General features: G+C 46.2%; 1 long non-coding RNA gene across 3 annotated transcripts in view; it reads left to right on the top strand.

Moving 5' to 3' along the window:
• LOC146809053 (uncharacterized) overlaps positions 1–19,620 on the top strand; it is a 257,051-nt gene that overhangs the window by 208,990 nt on the left and 28,441 nt on the right. The window contains exon 2 of one of the 3 annotated variants that reach the window (XR_014966316.1): positions 19,348–19,475. The exons of the other annotated variants lie outside the window; for them this stretch is intronic. This is a non-coding gene — a long non-coding RNA (uncharacterized LOC146809053). The remainder of the gene's footprint in view (positions 1–19,347; positions 19,476–19,620) is intronic. 3 annotated transcript variants of the gene reach the window in all.

Genomic DNA, 19,620 nt, shown 5'->3' with positions numbered 1-19,620 from the left:
GTCGTAAAAAATGCATGTCAGGGAGCCAGTTAAAAAGCCAGTCAAAGAAACCCTGATCTATGTGTTCTCTAATTTCTGCAGTCAAGTCGTGGAGTTTATTAATATGGGACTGGATATCTTTAGAATGGTCAGACAAATTAAAACAGCATAGACCTTCAAATTCAGAGCATTCATGCCCGTATTTTAACAGCAAATAATCGATGGCCGCACGATTTTGCAAAATAGCTCTACGTTCACCTTGGGAATCTAACAATAAATCTGACAAAACAGTAGAAGTTTGGTTGATCGACTTGACCATCCAGCAGGCCATCTTGCCTATTGTTTTAGCATTATAAACGGCTAACGCAGGAACACCAATAATAGAAAAAGCTAAACCAAGATATTCTGATCTGGAAAAAAGATGAACAGAGGAATCACAGTCGTCATGTAAGGACATTGAGTCACGAACAATACGGGAATGTGAAGGAGGATGTGAAGAAAACATTAGCAAACTTAATCTAGTGATGGCACACGGGCCACCAGAAATATTCGCAGGAATATAGGGCCAAGATGAATACCCGCATGAAAAGAGCCATCCAGCTGGTAACAACATTGAACGATAATGGCTAGTGGCTACAACTAAACTGTTGCAAGTCATATTGTTCTTCACTGAAAAACATGAATTAGGAAGTCTTTTTGTACAAAGCAAACGTTGATGAAATGAAAAAGTAGTAGCGGCTTGGAGTTTCAACCGCAGACATTCAGAGATGGCCTTAGGATTGCAGGTCATCATAAAGCAAAGGTCACCAGGGGTAATATTAAAAGTAGTAATTCTGGAATTAATAAGGACATCCTGGTCTGGAAGAAGAGTACATGAGGGACAAAATTCATGGGCCAAGAAGTCGCCCAAAATGACATTAGGTCGGGCATAGGACACATTAAATACATGATGAAGGGTTTCAGTAGATGCAGGGACAGCAACCAAACAGGTCGATAAGATGTCAGTAACCGATTTCATGGGGGTAAGGCAAAAATGCGGCGAGTTCGTCACTCGCTTCGCGAGTGTGATCCAAAAATTGGAGGACTTCTGCCACGCGGATCGCGTGGCTCTTGTTATCCCATCACTCGGCGTCGGTAGATGCTCTCCTCTCCCGGCGTAGCAAGCCAAAAGGAGTCCAACGACGACACATCCTGCAGCAGCAGTCCAAAGAATGATCTAAAAGAATACAAACACAGGCCTTAATCATTCTCGTAAATAACATTTGTCAGCTGGGACAGCTTCCCAGCCATCTTTCCCTGGCTTCATCACCAGAACGGTGTTGTCATGACCGGTCGCAATAACATCAGCCTGTTCAGGAGGATTTTTAGGCGATTGCACCCATATTTTAGCTCCAGGAAGATCAGACGATCCGAAGCCTTTTTGTCCACGCACAGTTAGCAACGTTGGGGCAGAGCCTTTTTTGATCTCACCACTGAAGACAGGCATAATCAATAGCTGAGCAACACGGTCAGACTTTTTGATAAACAAATCCATCTCACTGCTATTAAGCAAGAGAACCTTAATCTCTCCCTGATAATCACTGTCGATCACACCACCAAGGACTTGAACACCTTTCAGGGCCAGGCCAGATCTAGGGGCAATTAATCCAAAACTACCGGCAGGTATAGAGACACCTATGCCAGTTTCAACAATTATTCGATCTTTTCCTGGGAAGTGTACATCATTTAAAGCATGCAGGTCGAGGCCTGCGGAACCTGAGGTTGCTCTACATGGAGCCAAAGCACCGGGGGTAATTTCCCAATATGTGACAGTGGTAGCAACAGAATTAGGTTTCGCATCAACATGTGGAGGAAACAAACGCATCAAAGGAGATTCAGCATGCAACAAAGGACGGTTATTCAGAATTAATAAAGCTTGAAGTAGGACATCTCTCCACTGGCTGTAACGGTCATCAGTCAACTTGCGCAACTGTTCTTTCAACAAGCCATTCATTCTCTCAATCAGTCCTGAAGCTTGTGGATAATATGGAATGTGAAATACCCAGTCGATATTGTTTTCCATACAGAATTCCTGCACCAATCTTCCACGAAAGTGGGATGCATTGTCTGATTGAATTTGGAATGGGACACCATAATATAGAATAATCAGCTCCAGGGTTTTAATCGTATTCACTTGGGTAGCATTCTTGCAAGGAAAAGCGACCAAAAGGCCACTATAAGTATCAACTACTGTACAAATGTATTGACAATTTCTGCTCATGGGGAGCGGACCAATATAATCAATCTGCCAAATTTGGGCGGGCAATTTACCTCGATATAAGTGACCTCGAACAATTTGAGGCACCTCCTTCTTTCTAGAGTGTTGGCAAATGGGACAATGTAGAATGGCATCTTTAATTAAAGAAAAGGGAATATGAATTCCTCTATCAACAGCCCACCTGTTAGTGGCTTTCTCTCCAAAATGTCCTGCCTTCTGATGGGCCCATTTCGCCAATCCCGCCAAATCAGAATCTTGCATGTCAACCACTGCCTCAGAAATTTTAGACTGTCCATCTGCAATGTTATGGAAAAATTTGTCAAGGGAATCGATTGGAGTATGAGCATCCACGTGAAAGATTGTTACAGTACTGTGCGGAAGCAGTTCCCAAATTTCTTGCCACAATTCTTTACCCCATAATTCCTTGGAGTGCAATTCCCAATTGTGCGAGTGCCATGTAGGCAACCACACCGCTAGTCCATTTGCAGTGGACCAAGAATCAGTGAAAATATGACATGTACCTGGTAACTCCTGTTTCAAAACTTGGTAAACCGCATAGAGTTCAGCATATTGACTACTCTTACCGTCTCCAGTTGTGCTCAATAATTTCTGTGTAATCGGATTGTAGGACACTGCTTTCCAATGTCTCTTGTCACCAATGAATTTCGCAGAACCATCCGTAAACCACACATGTTTTCTATCCTCCACGGACAGATCATCAAATGATTTACCCCACTTCACGGGAGACTCCTGCACTACGGGAACCGAACACTCACTTTCAGCCTCATTGGAGGGCGCCTGCGCCACTCGCTCATGTAAAACCGCCACACCTTTCGGACCCACACGTGCCCTGTCCTGAATGTACCATTTCCATTTAATCACACTAGCCTCCTGAGCATGACCAATTCGATGGGACTTCGGTGAACTCAAAACCCATTGCATGATGGGAATTTCAGGCCTCAAAATCACAGCATGGCCTAAAGTCAATTGCTCGGTATCCACCAGAGCCCAGTAACAAGCAAGCAACTGTTTTTCAAAAGGTGAGTAACGCTCACCAGCCTCTGGCAATTTTTTGGTCCAAAAACCTAATGGCACTTTGTGTCTGCCCTGCTTTTGCCATAAACTCCAATTGGCATACAGACCTTCCACGGACACATTCAAATCAACATCACCGTCACTCACAGGCCACAAATCCAAAGCATACTGAATAGCTTCTTTAGCCAAATTAAAAGCAGTCTGTTGAGGTTCACCCCACTCAAACGCATTCTTTTTACGAGTGACTCGGTACAGTGGAGCCAAGATTTGACTCAAATGGGGAATATGTTGGCGCCAGAATCCAAACAACCCAATGAAGGACTGCGCCTCTTTCCTATTTCTGGGAACAGCAAAATCAAGGATTTTACGTTGAACTTGTGGGATCACCTCTCTGTGACCCTCATGCCAATTGATTCCTAAAAATTTTACAGCTTGAGATGGAGTTTGTAATTTGTCAGGATTTATTTCCCAACCCTTTGCTCGCAAACAGTCAATAATCTGATCCAAATGAGACTGTACCTGGTCTTGCGTATCACCTTGAATCAAAATGTCGTCAATATAATGACAAATTTGAACTTGTGTATTCGTGGGCACTTCAGACAAATGTTCCGCCACCAGCCGGTGACAGATCGTAGGACTATGTACATAGCCTTGAGGAAGACTCCGGAACGTCATTTGACGTCCATTCCATGTAAAACTGAATTGTTCCTGGCATTCGGGGGCAATTGGAATCGAAAAGAATGCATTAGCAATATCGATAGAAGCATACCATGTACCTGGATGCTTTTGAATTCTCTCAATCAATGTAACAATGTCAGGCACTGCCACAGTCAATTTAGGAGTATGTTTGTTCAATTCTCGATAATCAACAGTCATGCGCCAAGAGTTGTCACTTTTGCGCACGGGCCAAACAGGATTATTCCAAGCAGATGTGACCGGAGTAATGACTCCTGCGTCAACCAAATCCTGAATCGTAGCTGTAATTTCTTCATGACCACCTGGGATGCGATATTGTTTTTGAGAAATCACTTTCGTCGCTAAAGGGATCTTAATAGGTGGCATGCGTAAACGGCCAACCCGTACGGGTCTGGTCGAAATGTACTGTCTAGTACCAAACTGATAGTAACCATCATTCAAATGCAAAGTCATACCTTTCAAAATGTCAATTCCAATAATATATTCCAAAAGTGGCACAACCAACACAGAGTATTCTCTACGAGGAATCCTACCAATTGTAATCTCAAGTGCAGTTTGAACTGCGGGTGTTTCTTTGCCACCCAGGCCGGTAATTGTGAAAGACTGTCCATGAAATTTCCTTGACTTACCATGAATTAAAGTGGCCTCCGCCCCAGTATCAACTAACGCTCGGGCCCTTTGGATATTACGATGTTTCCAAAAAATCTCAATATCTACATATGGTCTGTAATCTCTGTGGGCCCACCTGCGTACCGGAGCTTGACCTATTTCCTAGTCATTTTTCCTGCGTTCCGTCAACCAAGACAGATCAGGGTAGATGTTTTCAGTTTTCTTCGGTATCAGGATTTGTTGTTCATATCCGTCTCCAGTACGAAACGGATTAGTATCATGTTCAAAAAGTTGTAAATTACGGTCAGAGAGTCTATTACGATCCTCCCTCCTTTGTATATCAGGGGAATAACGCCTTGCATCTCTATGTCTGCTAGAACCACGATCATCCCTTCCCCTTTCACGATCATCCTCTCTCCCCCTCCCATCACTACGACGGGGGGAACCACCACGTTCTTGGCGCCGGTCATCACGGCGATCAGAATCCACACGTCGTCTCTCATCACCACTGTCATCCGAACCACGATCATAATCATTCTTTCGCACACGACGGGCACCTTCCTTCCGATCCAAACCACGCTTACGAAACATATCCCATAGGATATTATTAGGTTCACCATCGATCTCTTCCCTTTTGACACCATCAGCAATGAGAGCAAGAAACATGTCACGTCTAGAGAACTTATAGTCCCCTCCAGTACGACCCTCAGGTCGGGAATGTCTTTCAGGTTTAAACCATTCACCCAGCTCACCAAGCTGACGAACAGACTCAAGCACAGCAGACAAAGGATTGCCAGTTTGATTAATCAACAATGTCATCATGACCTGCTTGTAAGCAACAGGAGAAGTACGTATAATGCGGTTACGCACGGAAGATGTTAACAAACCATCCAATAACCTGTCAGCAGTACTAAGGAAGATACAAGTTTTCATGACTTCTTCCTTTAAACGTTGCGACGCATCGCGCAGAGTGTACCACGGCTTGTCGTCAGAGGGCCAATCAGACTCTGTTGGATATTTATGATTACAGCCATCAGACGCAAGCTGGAGCAAAGAAGTTTGGACATTACCATTAAAATTCCGAAAATGGTCCTGAATAGTAGAATCAGAACTCAAAGAGCAAAATCGTAAGCAATCAACAGCATCGAGCAGAATACCGGAAGCGCCAAGCTCATAAAGACGCACCATCCAGGTAAGCAAGGCCTCACCAGGCCGTTGTTTAAATCGTTGCAGGATGTCACTAATCTCCTGCTGAGTAAAATCTTCAATACAGTCAAGAGGGATACCACCCGGATTACCAGGGGCTTGTTGTAATTTCCGTCGAAAGATCGGATGAGCAGAAACTGCGGGAAGAGCTTCCGAGGAAGCCCGCATCTTAGATTTAACAGAACAATCAGGGCAAGCTACGTCATCCGCACGGGAAGAACGAGCACGGTCAGAATCGGGAGTCAAATCAATGCATGAAGCAGATTTACAATCACGTCCGGAGCGAGAAGACTCGCGCTTGTCACCCTCCTCTGCCGAGGAGTCAGAAGTATGAGAATCCCAGATATTACCGTCCCACTCATCGGGGTTCCAATCCATTCCAGCTTTCGCTACAAGCATACGCACTTTGCGGGACGACACGCGCCCACGACGATGTTTGTATTTATATCGTGCAATACGGACCGCAGCTCTTTCGGCAATGGTCTGATATGTTTCAAGTTTGTCGGCAAGCAGTTTATTTTGACAACGTAAAAGAGTATGCGCATTTTGCAACTCAACACACCGTCCTTCCGTATCTTTAAATTGTTTCTGTAGTTGAACAAACTTCTCATGCAAAATTCTGTATGCATTAAGAATAATCCATCCTCTGCGTCCTAAAATAGGAAGCTCATCGCCTTTCACTATTGGCGCTTTCTGTAGGCATGAAATCACATCGGCAGGCTCCGCCTGCTCCAAGCATGAAGACCAATTTTCACTCAAACCAGTAGAATCAGCCCACTCACGGGCTAAAGCCTCATAAGGCGTAGACTCCCAGCCGGGAATCTGAATCGGTAATTTGAAAACCGACGGAGATTTTTTCGGAAACATATTAACACACAAAAAATTATATACACAATTATAAACAAAATTTTATACGTACAAGCCGAGCGCAAACCAACGAGATCAAAACAAAACAATGCACACAGGCTTCGTAAACAGTTCGTGACGCCAGATGTAATGGCTGGATTTTCTGTTTAGATGGGATCAGCCCCCAGGGGCCCCTGTGACCCAGCCAAAACGTACTCACCTTCCCTTCTTAGATCGTATTTACAATGGGTAGATATAAAGATGAATATACAGGTCGCACCTAAGAATGGGGAATGACAATATACATATATGGATTTTCTACAATATCTTATTCACATCAGTTGGCCTCGCGGTCGCCCTGACCCAGACCGTTCTACCCTAGGGCAGATCTGACACGCAATCCGGCGTGTCTACACACGGGCCTGCAGAGCCCAATGCTCCCTTTTCCAAATCGTTCGCGATCCTGCGAAACTTACACGGCGGTATCCCTCCCGCCGCTCTCATTTACACACGGGCTGCAATCCGGCAGCCCTACACGCTGGTAATCCTCCCCAGCGCTCTCATTAACGCCGCATATCAACGACGACCACATTCCTATGAAACATTATTAGGATGATATCTTAGCAATCTACTTAGGATAAAACTAAAATAATAACTTTGGATATGGATTCAGATTATATAGTGTACTCCGTGCTTACGACATCAAAGGTCCACTCACTCCCTCTTTATTTGATAACTATTCGTCTGATCGGGATTTCTCATCCGTTCGTCTAAACAGTGCTCAACTAGGAGCATCATTTACCAAGATTGGACACAAGAACCAGGTACACGATAATTCTATATGAATTAGGGCATTTATTAACCATAAACATAAATCACATTACTATGCAGCATTACATTTGCACAAGAAATAAAAGAGAAAGATTAGGGTGCACGCACTATAAGAATCGGTCGGACTTCACCTGGTTAATGGGAAATCGGGACTCGGCAGTCATCTAGGCTCCTGTCTCGTCTCTGGGTCCTGGCTCGCCTTGCAGTCACCCTCAGCCGTCACAAGTACACGTCTGCACTGATAGGCTCAAACTCGTCTGCTCTCCCTCAGGACCTCGGAACCTTGCTGTTAATTAGCTACCATCTCTCTCTCTCTCTGGGTTAGTGCGCTCCGCGCCACTTCTCGTTCAGTCTATCTTCAGAGAGTTTCGGTCTTAAATCTTTCTCCGACTTCAAAGATGGCGACTTGTCCACCATGAAAATGAATAATGGCAGAGATGCTAACGGCTAGATGCCGCCTACGGACTGACTGACTGAAAGACTAACACCTTTGCTAATATCAAAAGCCCGTTCCTTCATGGAAATTCACGGCCAGTAACCTGCCGCCCACCAAATTCTTGTACCTCCCCGTACCAAGGACACTTTCCCAGCTGGCCAGCCTGAAGTTGTGTCTTCGGAGTGGAGAAAAATACATTCCTTCGATAAGGGTCAGCCTGAACCGGTTCTCTCCAAGCGAACAACAGCTTAAAACTAAAACATCACTTTTAACCTAGAAAGCCTTCTCGAGCTACCAGGCAGAAAGCAAAATGGAGTCTGTCTCGCTTAAGGCCTACGGAGCCCATAATATGCATAGCTCCATGAGAAACAGATCGGCATGTTAGCAAATGAGTAAATCATGACTAATACTTATATATCTAACCCCTCACTTAAATTCATAAGCCTTACTCTAAGAGAAATGGCACGAAAATGCCCTTATATCTGTAAGACAAGGTCCCTGTTTATCGGCCTAATCCCTATGCTATGGGGGTGATAGGCTGGAGTCACTCTCCATCATTCTCCTTCTCCAGAGAGCTGGCAAAAAGACAGCCATAACAAGGGGAAGACACAAAATCCTTCATTGGAATGTCATTAAAAGGCCCGGCCACTCTACCCAGGCTCACGTCCTTAAGGATTTTTGCTGTCGCTATGCCTACATTGGACCTCACTGACAGCTGGTTCCGGCAGTGCGCCACCCCATTGTAACCCAGGGCTGGTATCCTGAAACCTTCTACAAACCCCTCTCTGATCGTCCTGGCTGCCTCGGGGCAATTGTAAGACTCCAACCAAGGTATCATAGTGCTAATGTTATTAGGAGAAGCAGCCTTCCTTAGTAGTAGGCTGCTATTCTTGCTTCTTTCCTCCTCTGCCTCTGGACTTTTTGTAACACCTGGATTCTGGGTGGGATGCATTACCACAGTAACCACAGGAATGTTTGAACCTACATGTGCCTGGTGCTCTACTGCAGATCCGTTTGTTAAAGTCAAAACAGACGCCTTTTTTACCATTGTTCCCTGCCTTTCCTGTGAACCTCCCCGTGTTACCGGCGGGGCCTGTCTTTAAGGGCTGAGACCGCACTGCGTCTGGTACCTGCCCCTGCCTATTCTCAACTGAGCCCTGTACCAAATGTCTCAGATGAATAAACATGTCTGTCTGGCTCCATCTTAGGGTTGGATCCTGCGCTTTTGCCCTTCTAAATTCCTTGTCATACTCTTTCCACCCATCCCCACCTTGTGTAGCATGGGCAACTGTGATCCTATTCTGATAACACGCCATTTCAGATCCAACCTCTGGGAAACGCTCTAACATGACCACCATGAATATAGTGAACCCCTGTATCCAATTGGCCAAGTTCTCCTCAACCCTGTATTTCAGGACTATATTGGACCATTCCTTATAGTGTGTCCATTCCTTGTTCCTTTTCGCCTCTTCCCTGTCTGCCTCATCAATCAAGAGGGAAAACATGCTAACGTACTGCCCTCTCCATATCCTTTCCTTAGTCTCCTTTGACAGATGCCGCCCCAACTGCTCCCTCCCGGAGCGCAGCTCCCCCAAACCTATTGGAGGTAGTGTTGCCATCGTACCTGCTGGTGCTGCTGCATCTGCCGTCTTGCCCGCGTCTGTGTTCTTCACGTCGCTGCTTATCTCCCAGACACCTTCGCCACCGGTACTGCCGGCACCTCACCTGTCCTCCCCTTTCCTAATTCAGCCATCAATTTCTTTGCCCTTTCAATGGCATCCCCCCTGCCCGTCATCGCCCCTGCGGCGTGAGACCAGTTCCCTACCATCTCCAGCCAGGGGAGGACTACCGCTAAGTTGGCGGCTATGTCTGGTTCAGCTGGGTTTGCTCCGCCCGCCCCCTCCACCGGGGGAATAGTGGGTTCAACAATGGGTCCCGCTGGCACAGCATCCCTTGGGCCCCCTTTGCCCACGGGGCCCAGCGTGTCCGCCGGTGAGACTGGGTCACCTGCGCCCCCTTCACCCTGGGGGCTTGTCACGGGTGCAGGCTCATTTCTTGGTGGGACTGTCGCCCCTTTCCCACCTGGCTTGCGCCTGTACCTCTTTGGCGGTGGCGGGGAGTAGTGTCTTGGTGGTGCAATAGGCCACCTACCCCTCCCCTCTGGCACCTCAGGCCCTTCCACCTTATCCTGCAACCTGTTGAGAGTCTGCCCCATGACCTGGACTTGCTACATTAAAGCCTCCAGCAGGACGTCCATGCGCGACCGCTTCTCGTGCCGCCGGACCGGAGGGACCATGGCTAACAGATGTAAAAACTTATATAGAACCTGCCTGCTCGTGTAACCGTAACCCCCCGGTAGGTGACTGTGTCACCCCTTACCTGTGGAAGCTGCAGCCACCAGCCAACCTTTGCACGCACGCAACCAGAGCCACAACTTACTGGCTAACCCAGTAAGCTCAGATGAGCCGCCTGCTCAAACCCTCTGTGGCTCCCAGAAGCAATGAGATGCTGGCTAGCCGGTGCCGCACAAACGTGTCCCTCCAAATTACCACCAGCGAAATCGTTGGACCTTGGTACTGTTTTGTCCTCCACATAATGCTGGAGCTGTGGAAACACAAATAAAACAGTTGCGCTCCGCGAATTCCTAGCTGGTTTGTTAGCCTCCCTCTAGTGTTCGCGCCCCTATGTACTGCGCCCCAGACCCCAAGCAACCCAAAGAGTGCGCACGTCCAACTAGTAAACTGGCAAAAGGTAATCTCAAAGTATCAAAACTTTTCTTACCAGCAGACCAACCCTACAGCCCACCTTGCACACTGAGTAACAGTGTCTTGGAACTGAAGGGACTAAGTGCCTAATGCCCCCCCCTTCTACACTGGGAAACCAGGGGACTGAGAACGACAGTGCCTGAATAGCCACTTGACTCTGTTTATATCCCCCAACCTTGCAGAGGAAATACCATTGCCTACACCTTAGATTGAGCACGCACTAAGAGTCCAAGATCAGAGAATAGCCACCTGACTCATTTAATATCTCCCAACCTTACAGAGAAAATACCATTGCCTACACCTTAGACTGAGCACACAGTAGCAGTGCAAGATCAGACAATAGCCACTTGACTCTTCTAATATCCCCCAACCTTACAGCTGAAATACCATAGCCTACACTATAGACCGATCGAGATCAGGGATTGCACACCTAACCAGAGTCCTCCAAAACAGATGCCTCAGCGTGCCCCCTAACTGAACAGAATCACTGGGAATTGAACCCGTAGCGCGAGAGGGTAAGAGTCTCAGACCTTAACCATTAGGCCACAGTGACTGAATTGTCTCCGCCTATGCCCCACGTTCTAATACCGGCAGGCCAAGACAAGACTCGAAGGTGCCTCGCAGCACTGCACAAATACCCCCTCCTGTGAACCGCTGCACTTACCGACAGATGAATGTTCTGCCGATGCCGATACCAGCTACAGTTGCTCACGCCGTAACACAGACGCCGCCAATTATGCTGCCCGTATCCTTCGGGAGTTCCTCGATGACCGCTCTCAGCAAACCCCAAGCTCCGCCGCGCGAGGTCCCCGGACGAGAAGCGGCTTGCAATCGCACACAAATCCTCACGATGCTGCTACTACTTTCCTTCTTCCGCGTACGCCAACCTGAAAGAGAAAAAAGAAAGAAACGTTACGGGCCCGCAGCCGGCCCGGTGACCCTATCTGTGGGGAGCAAGAACAAGAGACTGTTCTGCTCCCCGCAACCTCTTTTTAAAGAGGGCGCCCAGGCCGACCGGCTGAGACCGGTCAGGCTGGACGCAAGCTGGGCGTTTCTGCGCCGGAAGCACTGGAGTGCTTCCGGCACACAAACAACCGCTTTACCTATTGGTTGTTGCGTGGGGGGGAGTGCCGCGTCACTCGCTGACGCGGCCTCCCTCCCCCTTCTGGGTGGCCGGCGACTGGTGCGATCGCCATAATGGCGGCGCGTCCTAGTCAGCCCGCGCCTTTTCCATTTCCTCATTATACAGGGCAGGTGGGTATTGAACACTGTTTTTGAGGGGTTCTGTGAGACCTGCATAAGTAATAGAAGTCTGTGTGTGCGACAGAAGCAGGACTGACAAGATGTGTGCACCTGTATGAAAAGCTACATAGTTTTTAACTTAGCATATTCAGATGCACAACACATGTCAGAATACATGTAGAAGCACACAGATAACTCAGTCATGAGAGCACACCGATATTCAAACTTGACAGAGTGCACTTTCCATTTAAAGCACACACTTAAATCTATACGGCCTACTTCAAGTGTACCTTTCTAGAGACTCATATGAAGTAGCACAATCCATAATCCATATACCAACATGTTTTTAACCTCACTTTTCTCTTTCAGCTTCATTATTCACCAACTGCTCACGTTACACATAGCGAAATATAAAACACCAACTTTTCTAAGTCTCACCATGTTTCTCAAGGTGTCAACCTGTGTGTCTGTGCCTATTTGTGGAGACATGATACATCAAAAAAAGCCTACAAATACAAGAACCCCTCTATTTCAGAACACATGCTCTCTAAATTTGTCTAGAAGAAGGTATATGTATTCTTTTCTCCTCATTATGCAGGGAGTTGGGTGTTGAACACTGTATTTGAAGGGTTCTGTGACACCTACATAAGTAATAGAGGTCTGCTTCTGCGCCTGAAAGCTGGAATAGGACTGACAAGATTTGGGCACCTGACTAAGAAGGTACATACTGGCGCATGCATCAACCAAAAATCAACTCGCAAAAATACCGAATCGCAAAAATCACCCGTTAGCGAGTGGCAAAAAACGAATCCCAATGCATCAACACAAATCGGGAAAAAATAAAGAATCGCTAAATAATTCCCCGCTAAAATAAAGAATCGCAAATAGAAGCCACGTCAAAATAAAGAATCGCAAAACAAAAAATCGCAAATACCGATATCGCTAATAGCGCCCTGCATGTGCCAATCGCAAATGACGAATCGCTAATGAATGCATCAAAAGTCGCTAATACTGAAAATCTCAAAAATCGCAATTTCGCATGAGCAGATTAAGGGGAATCAGAACCTGGAGGTAAAGTTGCATTTAAAAAAAAAAAAAAGACCAAAACAATTCTAAATGTGCCACAGATGCTAACAATCAGTAAGCCATACAAATAGGGCCAGGAGACCCTGTTTCCTTGCACAAAATGGCAGCCCTCTACGTGCTTGCAAGGAGGATGCGAATTAATGCAGCAGGACAGCGTAGGAGAAGGGTCCAGGAGAGAGTCTTCAGAGTGCGCATCACATTGCTTGGGCAAAATGAGGATGAGGTTTACGACAAGTATCGTCTCAATCGTGCCATGATCATGCACCTAATTGCAGACCTTGAACCACTACTGCAGCACCAGACACGTCGGACCAATGCTATTCCTGCGCACGTCCAGTTCCTAGGCAGCCTGCACCTACTGGCCTCTGGAAGTTTTCAGGGGGTCATTGCCGTAGCGGGAGGCGTATCACAAAGCGCACTATCACGCTTCTTCCACAAATTCATTGATGCCATGATGACAATGATACATAACCACATCAGCTTCCCCACAACCCCACATCAGTTGGACCACACCAAACAGGCATTCTACCAGGTGGCCCAATTCCCCCAGGTCATAGGCTGCATTGACTGCACGCATGTCCCCATCTGTCCACCCTCAGCCAATGAGTACATTTTCCGTAACCGGAAGTCCTACCACTCCATCAACGTGCAGGTCGTGTGCGATGCCAAGCACATCATCACGGACCTAGTGACACAATTTCCAGGGAGCACATACGACTCCTACATATTCCGACACAGTGGCATCCACAGGCGCCTACTCAATGGAGATTTTGGAGAGGGACTCCTGCTTGGTACGTACACATACCTCTTCATAACATGAGCATCACACATGTATATTCATCACTGTCGCTAAGCCTTTGCTTCCAACCTGTAGGTGACAGTGCATACGCCCTGCGTGAATATATCCTCACCCCCTACATCAATCCAGCAACACCACAGGAGCAACGCTACAACGCAGGCCACATAAGCACCAGAAATGTGATTGAGAGGACCTTTGGGATTCTGAAGAGTCGCTTCAGAATCTTACATAAGACTGGTGGTGCCTTGCAATATAAACCAGACACCTGCTGCAGGATTGTAGCTGTATGTGCCATGCTGCACAACATCGCAACCAGAAGGGGGAAACCCATAGAGGTGGACAGGAATGACGACTATCGGGATGACCAACCACCCGCACAACATCGACAGGCACACGTTCCTAACACAGCTGAGGGCCAAAGGAGGCGGACATACATCACGCAACATCATTTCTGACCCAGGTAAGAATGAGCCATGACGATATCATTAGTGGTGCTACTGTTTAATGCACAGGAGCACTGATGTATGTGCGGTCACACATGAATGCGAATTAGAGTTCCCCCACACAATGAGGACCAAAACATGCCCGTTGTAGTCATGGGTGTGCAATAGTACAATTGGGCAGGGCCATGGTTACCCCACCATGGTCAGGGATGCCGTACTGTATGACTAGTGGCGCTTGCCACGAACGCCCAGCCTCCTATCACCTGTCTCCTCCACCTCACCACGGCCTGTCCCTGTGGCTGTGGAGCAGCGCAAACTGCGCCTCCGAGTGCTGGTCTCCACCACGGATACGCTGCTGACACTTGAGGCAGCCTCACTGCCGTCCTCCCCTCCCAAGTTGCTGCCACTGACTGTTCCGCTCTGCAAGTGTTCCACTTCAGTGGTCACCTGGCCTAAGGCCTTTGCCACGTCACCACAGTAATGGCCCAGGTCCACCTGCAGTGACACGGAGCATCGGGACAATGCAGCAGTGCTATTGCAGAGCCTAGTGATGGCCCTGGTTGATGCAGTGGAACGGAGCATGTTCTGTCTGTGCCTCCGTCGCTCACTGTGATGTCCATCTCTGATGGCACGGGTGAGTTCCTGGAGGTCCTTACTCAGTTTTTCATTCCCCTCTGCCACAACTGTGGTCATGTTCCGCACTGCGTCTGTCAGGGAGCACATTTGCTTAGCAAGACGCGACATGTGTAGGCTAATGGTCCCCATGTGTCTCCCCTGCAGGCGCTGGACACGCAGCATCTGCGCCTCGATGCCACCATATGGGGAGCTTGCCTGGTCGGCTACATCAGAAGTACTGCGCAGGGACCTGCACCGCTGCGTTACTCGGCCACGTGCTGGTGGTGGTGCTGGCGGTGTGACAACTGTCGGACTTGGCCGAGTTGGGGTTGCAGGACTCGGGCATGCATCCATCACCTGCATGGGGGGGGACTTGCGCCCTGCGTCTTGGTGGTTTGGGTGCAGTTGGCGCAGCAGGTGTTGATGGTGGTGGTGGTGGTGGTGGTATAGTTGCTGGTGGAGGTGGGGATTGACCCTCCTGTGGAGTGTCGCCATCAGAATCAGCTGGTGTTTCCGAGATGATAAGGCGGCCGCTATCATCAGAATCGCCAGGAGATGCATCTGTGTGTGAAACAGTGCATGGTTAGTTGGATTATTACAACATCTGTTTGTAGATTTGTATACATGTCCTCCTATTAATTACATTATTTGAGTTTATGTTTTGCTAGTACTGCTGATCTAATTTTTATGGCATTTATGGCTATACTTGCACACCTGACTGACATGACTACGACTCCCATGATGCACTACTGATATGAGGGAATGTGTGTGGTGCACTTCTGGCTGCACACTGTGATCGAGCTGGGGGGTTGGGAATGGGTATACGATATGCAGAGTATGGGCGCAGGCCTGCATCTTACCTTGTTCAGTTGTGGCTGCGCCGGAGGTGTCCATCTGCGTGACTCCCACGACCGCCTCTGGCTCGATGGTCCCCACCACTAGCTCCTCAAGGGCAGTGTTTGCAGGCACTGTGGATGGCCCCCCTCCTGTGCCAGCTGCCTCCTTGACCCTTTCTGCGATCCTCTCCTTGGCCCTCTTCCTGAGGTCATATCACCTCTTCTTTAGTTCATCGATGCTGCGGGGCGTCACTCCCACGGCATTCACCCTCTCACTGATGCACAGCCAAATGCGTCTTTTTCCTGCCTCTGGCACCTTGAGAGACAGCTTTCCGAACAGCCTATCATGCTTGCTGCTCACCCCCTCAATTAGGTGCTCCAGTTCCCTGTCAGAGAACTTTCTCTTCCTCTTCCTGGCAGTTTCAGCGGTGACTGGTGCATCTTTGTCCATCCTGGTGAGGGTAGGGTGGATGGGTTGTCAGTGAGGATTCTGTAGCCTCAGCCTGGGTCCAGTGCCTCCTCCTGTGAGCTCCTCAGGCGAGTGAATGAGGGTGGGGCAGCTTTACTTCCTGGTAGTGATGTCATAAGAGTCAGAGTGTCAGAGTGTCAGAGTGACCCGTTTTTTTGCGATTTCGCTATTACCGATTTCGCTATTACCGATTTCGGAAATACCGATTTCGGTAATACCGAAATCGCTTTTTGCTATTCGGTGTTTGCTCAACTCGCTATTGTGGATTCGGTAAATATTAACGATTTTTAAGAAATCGCTTTTTTTCTGAATCTGTTGATGCATTCCGAAATGCGATTCCTTAATAATGATTCCTTATTTCTCGCTAATAAGGAATCGCTTTTCCGAATGTTGATGCATGTGCACCATAGTTTTTAATTTACGGTCATCAGATGCATAACACATGTCAGAATGCATGTAGAAGTACACACATACCTCAGTCATGATATCACACAGATATTTAAACTTTCCATTTAAAGCACACACCTAAATGTATACAGCCTACTTCAAGTGTACCTTTCCAGAGACTTATTAGAAATTGCATAAATAATAACCCATCTGCCAACAAGACAATAAAAAAGAATACAAAACAGGTTCCTACATTTGGTAGCATATTTTAAACATTACATTTCTAATGCTACGCAGGCTTAATAAAGATTGAATAGCAATGTTAAAAATGTTATTACAAACACTGAAGCACTCTTACACAATACAGAACACACCTTACACATTTGTAAGTCACCTCTGCAATACTTTTGCACAAGATGAAAATATTAGAAACTCCTAAAAAAAGCCTCTTTCCTACACAATCAATGTGCTGTACCACTCTGAACAAGGTAATACCAAACTTTCCCTCACTTTTTAGTTAGGATCCAAACTGACCACTGCCCTCAAGTGCTGTAAAATCCTGTTAAATACTTGAAGCTTGGTATTCCCCATGAATTTGAGTCCACAAGTGCATTCTAGGATGTTTACTGCATACTCAGTGCAACATGTATAATGGCCCTTAATCTTGACAGGTTTCGGAATGAATGTGGTTTTATATTCAGCTGTGTTTCCACAGAATTTGCAGGCTCGACATGAATTACACTTAAAAAACCCTGTTTTATTAGGTAATCATGTTTGAGTGGGAATAAACTCAGGGCTACTCTTTACTTGGGAGTACCTCATCGATGTTGCATGTCTGAATGTGATAGAGGGTTGTTCTGGGAGGATTTGATTTAAAGTAATATCAGTGAGGACAATTGGCCAGTGGAAGTTAATGATACGTCTTATTTGTTTCTCTTACCTACTGAATGTTGTACTCAACCTAATTTCATGTATGTTTTCCTCAGTAGGACTGATGTGAGGGGTGGTGGTGGAAGTTTTGACATTAATGACCTTGGATTATAAACAAACTTCTCTAGTACGTGAGTTTGCTTTTGAAAGGGCATTAAGTACTACAGTATGTTTGTACCCACGGGAAATAAAGTGTTGAAAAGCTTCTTGTTGGCATAGCTCAAGATCAGTGTCAGAGCTACAAATAAGGCGTATTCTCAGAAATTCACCATAGGGAATACTACGTATCAAGTGTCTATTATGTGTGCTACTAGCGTGGAGGACGGAATTACCAGCCGTGATTTTATGTTGGAGTTTGGTATGAATCTCTCTCCTGTATAGATAAACCTGCACATCTAGGAACTCTACGCTTTGGTCACTAATTTGAGCTGTGAAATTCAAATTTAACTTATTGTTAATAATAGAAGAAAAATATACTTCTGCCTCCTCTTTAGTGCCCTTCCATATTACAAAAACATCATTGATGTATCTCCGCCAATGTTTGACATGGGTTTACCAAGTTGTTTTATGATGTGCCCAGAGGACATGCTCCTCCCACCAGCTCACATGAAGACAAGCGTAACTGGTGGAGAAGCATGCCCCCATAGCCACACCCCTTAATTGTTGGTACACGTCCCTGTTAAAAAAAGAAAAATTGTTGTTAAGGCAAAATTCAATCATAGCGATGCTCATACGGTTATGCTCATATAAATGAATGGATCTTTGTTTGGGATCATATTTGGTAGCAGCGATCACATCTTTATGGTTAATACTGGTATGAAGAGATGTTATGCCCATCACAAGAAAGAGATAATCTTGATCCCATTCTGTTTCTTTTATCCTCCTTATGAAAGCACTGGTGTCTTTAATAAATGAAGGTAACTTAAGAACAAACTCCTACAGGAAATAATCTACATATTTTTACATAGATTCCAGTAGACTTTTTCTGGCCGAAATATTAGGCTTACCAGGAATAGGTGTAATGTTTTATGGACTTTCGGTAGAAAATATAGGATTGGTGTTATAGGGTGTACATTCTTTAAAAAATTAACTTCATTTTTTGTTAGTAGCCCTGTTCGTTTACATTGGGTTAGATGTTGAAACACCAGTGCTTTTACTTTGTGTAGATCCTGCGTAGATATTTTTCTATAGCAAGCAGTATCTTCCAAGTGTCTATTGGCCTCCTCAAGATATTGTCGTCTTGGCCAGAAGATGATATTCCTGTCATTATCTGCCTTGTTGATGATAATTTCATGATTATCCCCTAACTTTTTCATAAGATTATGATATTGCAGATGTAGATGTTTTATCTGATGTGCTACGGGATTGATGGTATTATTGAGTTTTTTTAGATCCTTAACTATGTCACTAAAAACATCAATAGTATCCTTTGGCATCATTGGAACAAACTTAGAAGTGGGGCAAAAGGGACTGCTCACCATTTTATTGATGTTGATGCCCACTGCAGACAAATCTTGTTGTGTTGAGTTTGAGAAGTCAATGTCATCATTAGCTAGGGAATGTAATAGCCTTAATGTGGTGGCATCTGTTGCCTGTAAATTCATATCACTTTTGCTATGAATAGTGCCTCCTTTAGTAGTGGTTGTTGAGTCTTTGAGTCGATGGAATTTAATGAGTTTTAATTTCCGATTAAATTTGTACACATCAACTCTTGACTGATTGTATGTGAAATTACTCTCTGGGCATTATGTAAGACCCAGAGTAAGCAATTGCGATTCTGCAGCTGATAATGCAGTGTCCATTAAATTGACTACAGTATTGTCTATTGGCCCAGTTAACGTCTCCACTTCTTAGCTTGTGTCTCCCTGTTTATATTGCAGGTTGCATTGCCTCCTCCTCTTCCTCCTTTGTTGGTTCCTCCTTCACCTTGTTTCGTTTGGGGATTCCGAGGACGTAATGTTTGTCGCCGATCCTGGCGTAAAAAATTGAGTTCTTCTGCAGGTATAAGGTTAGTTGCCCCCATCTCTTGTATGCCAGGTGTATGTGCACTTCTATCATCGGAGTCACTGTTACTTGTCATAGAACTTGCATCAGAATCCCAAGTCACCCTTGCAGTGCCAACTTGTGATATTGTTTGGGTTACGGGCACTTTG

This window comes from Triturus cristatus, chromosome 7 (assembly GCF_964204655.1).
Source record: "Triturus cristatus chromosome 7, aTriCri1.1, whole genome shotgun sequence".
Lineage (NCBI taxonomy): Eukaryota > Metazoa > Chordata > Amphibia > Caudata > Salamandridae > Triturus > Triturus cristatus.
Note: the sequence above shows the minus strand (reverse complement) of the source record. Positions and strands in the feature narration are given on the sequence as shown.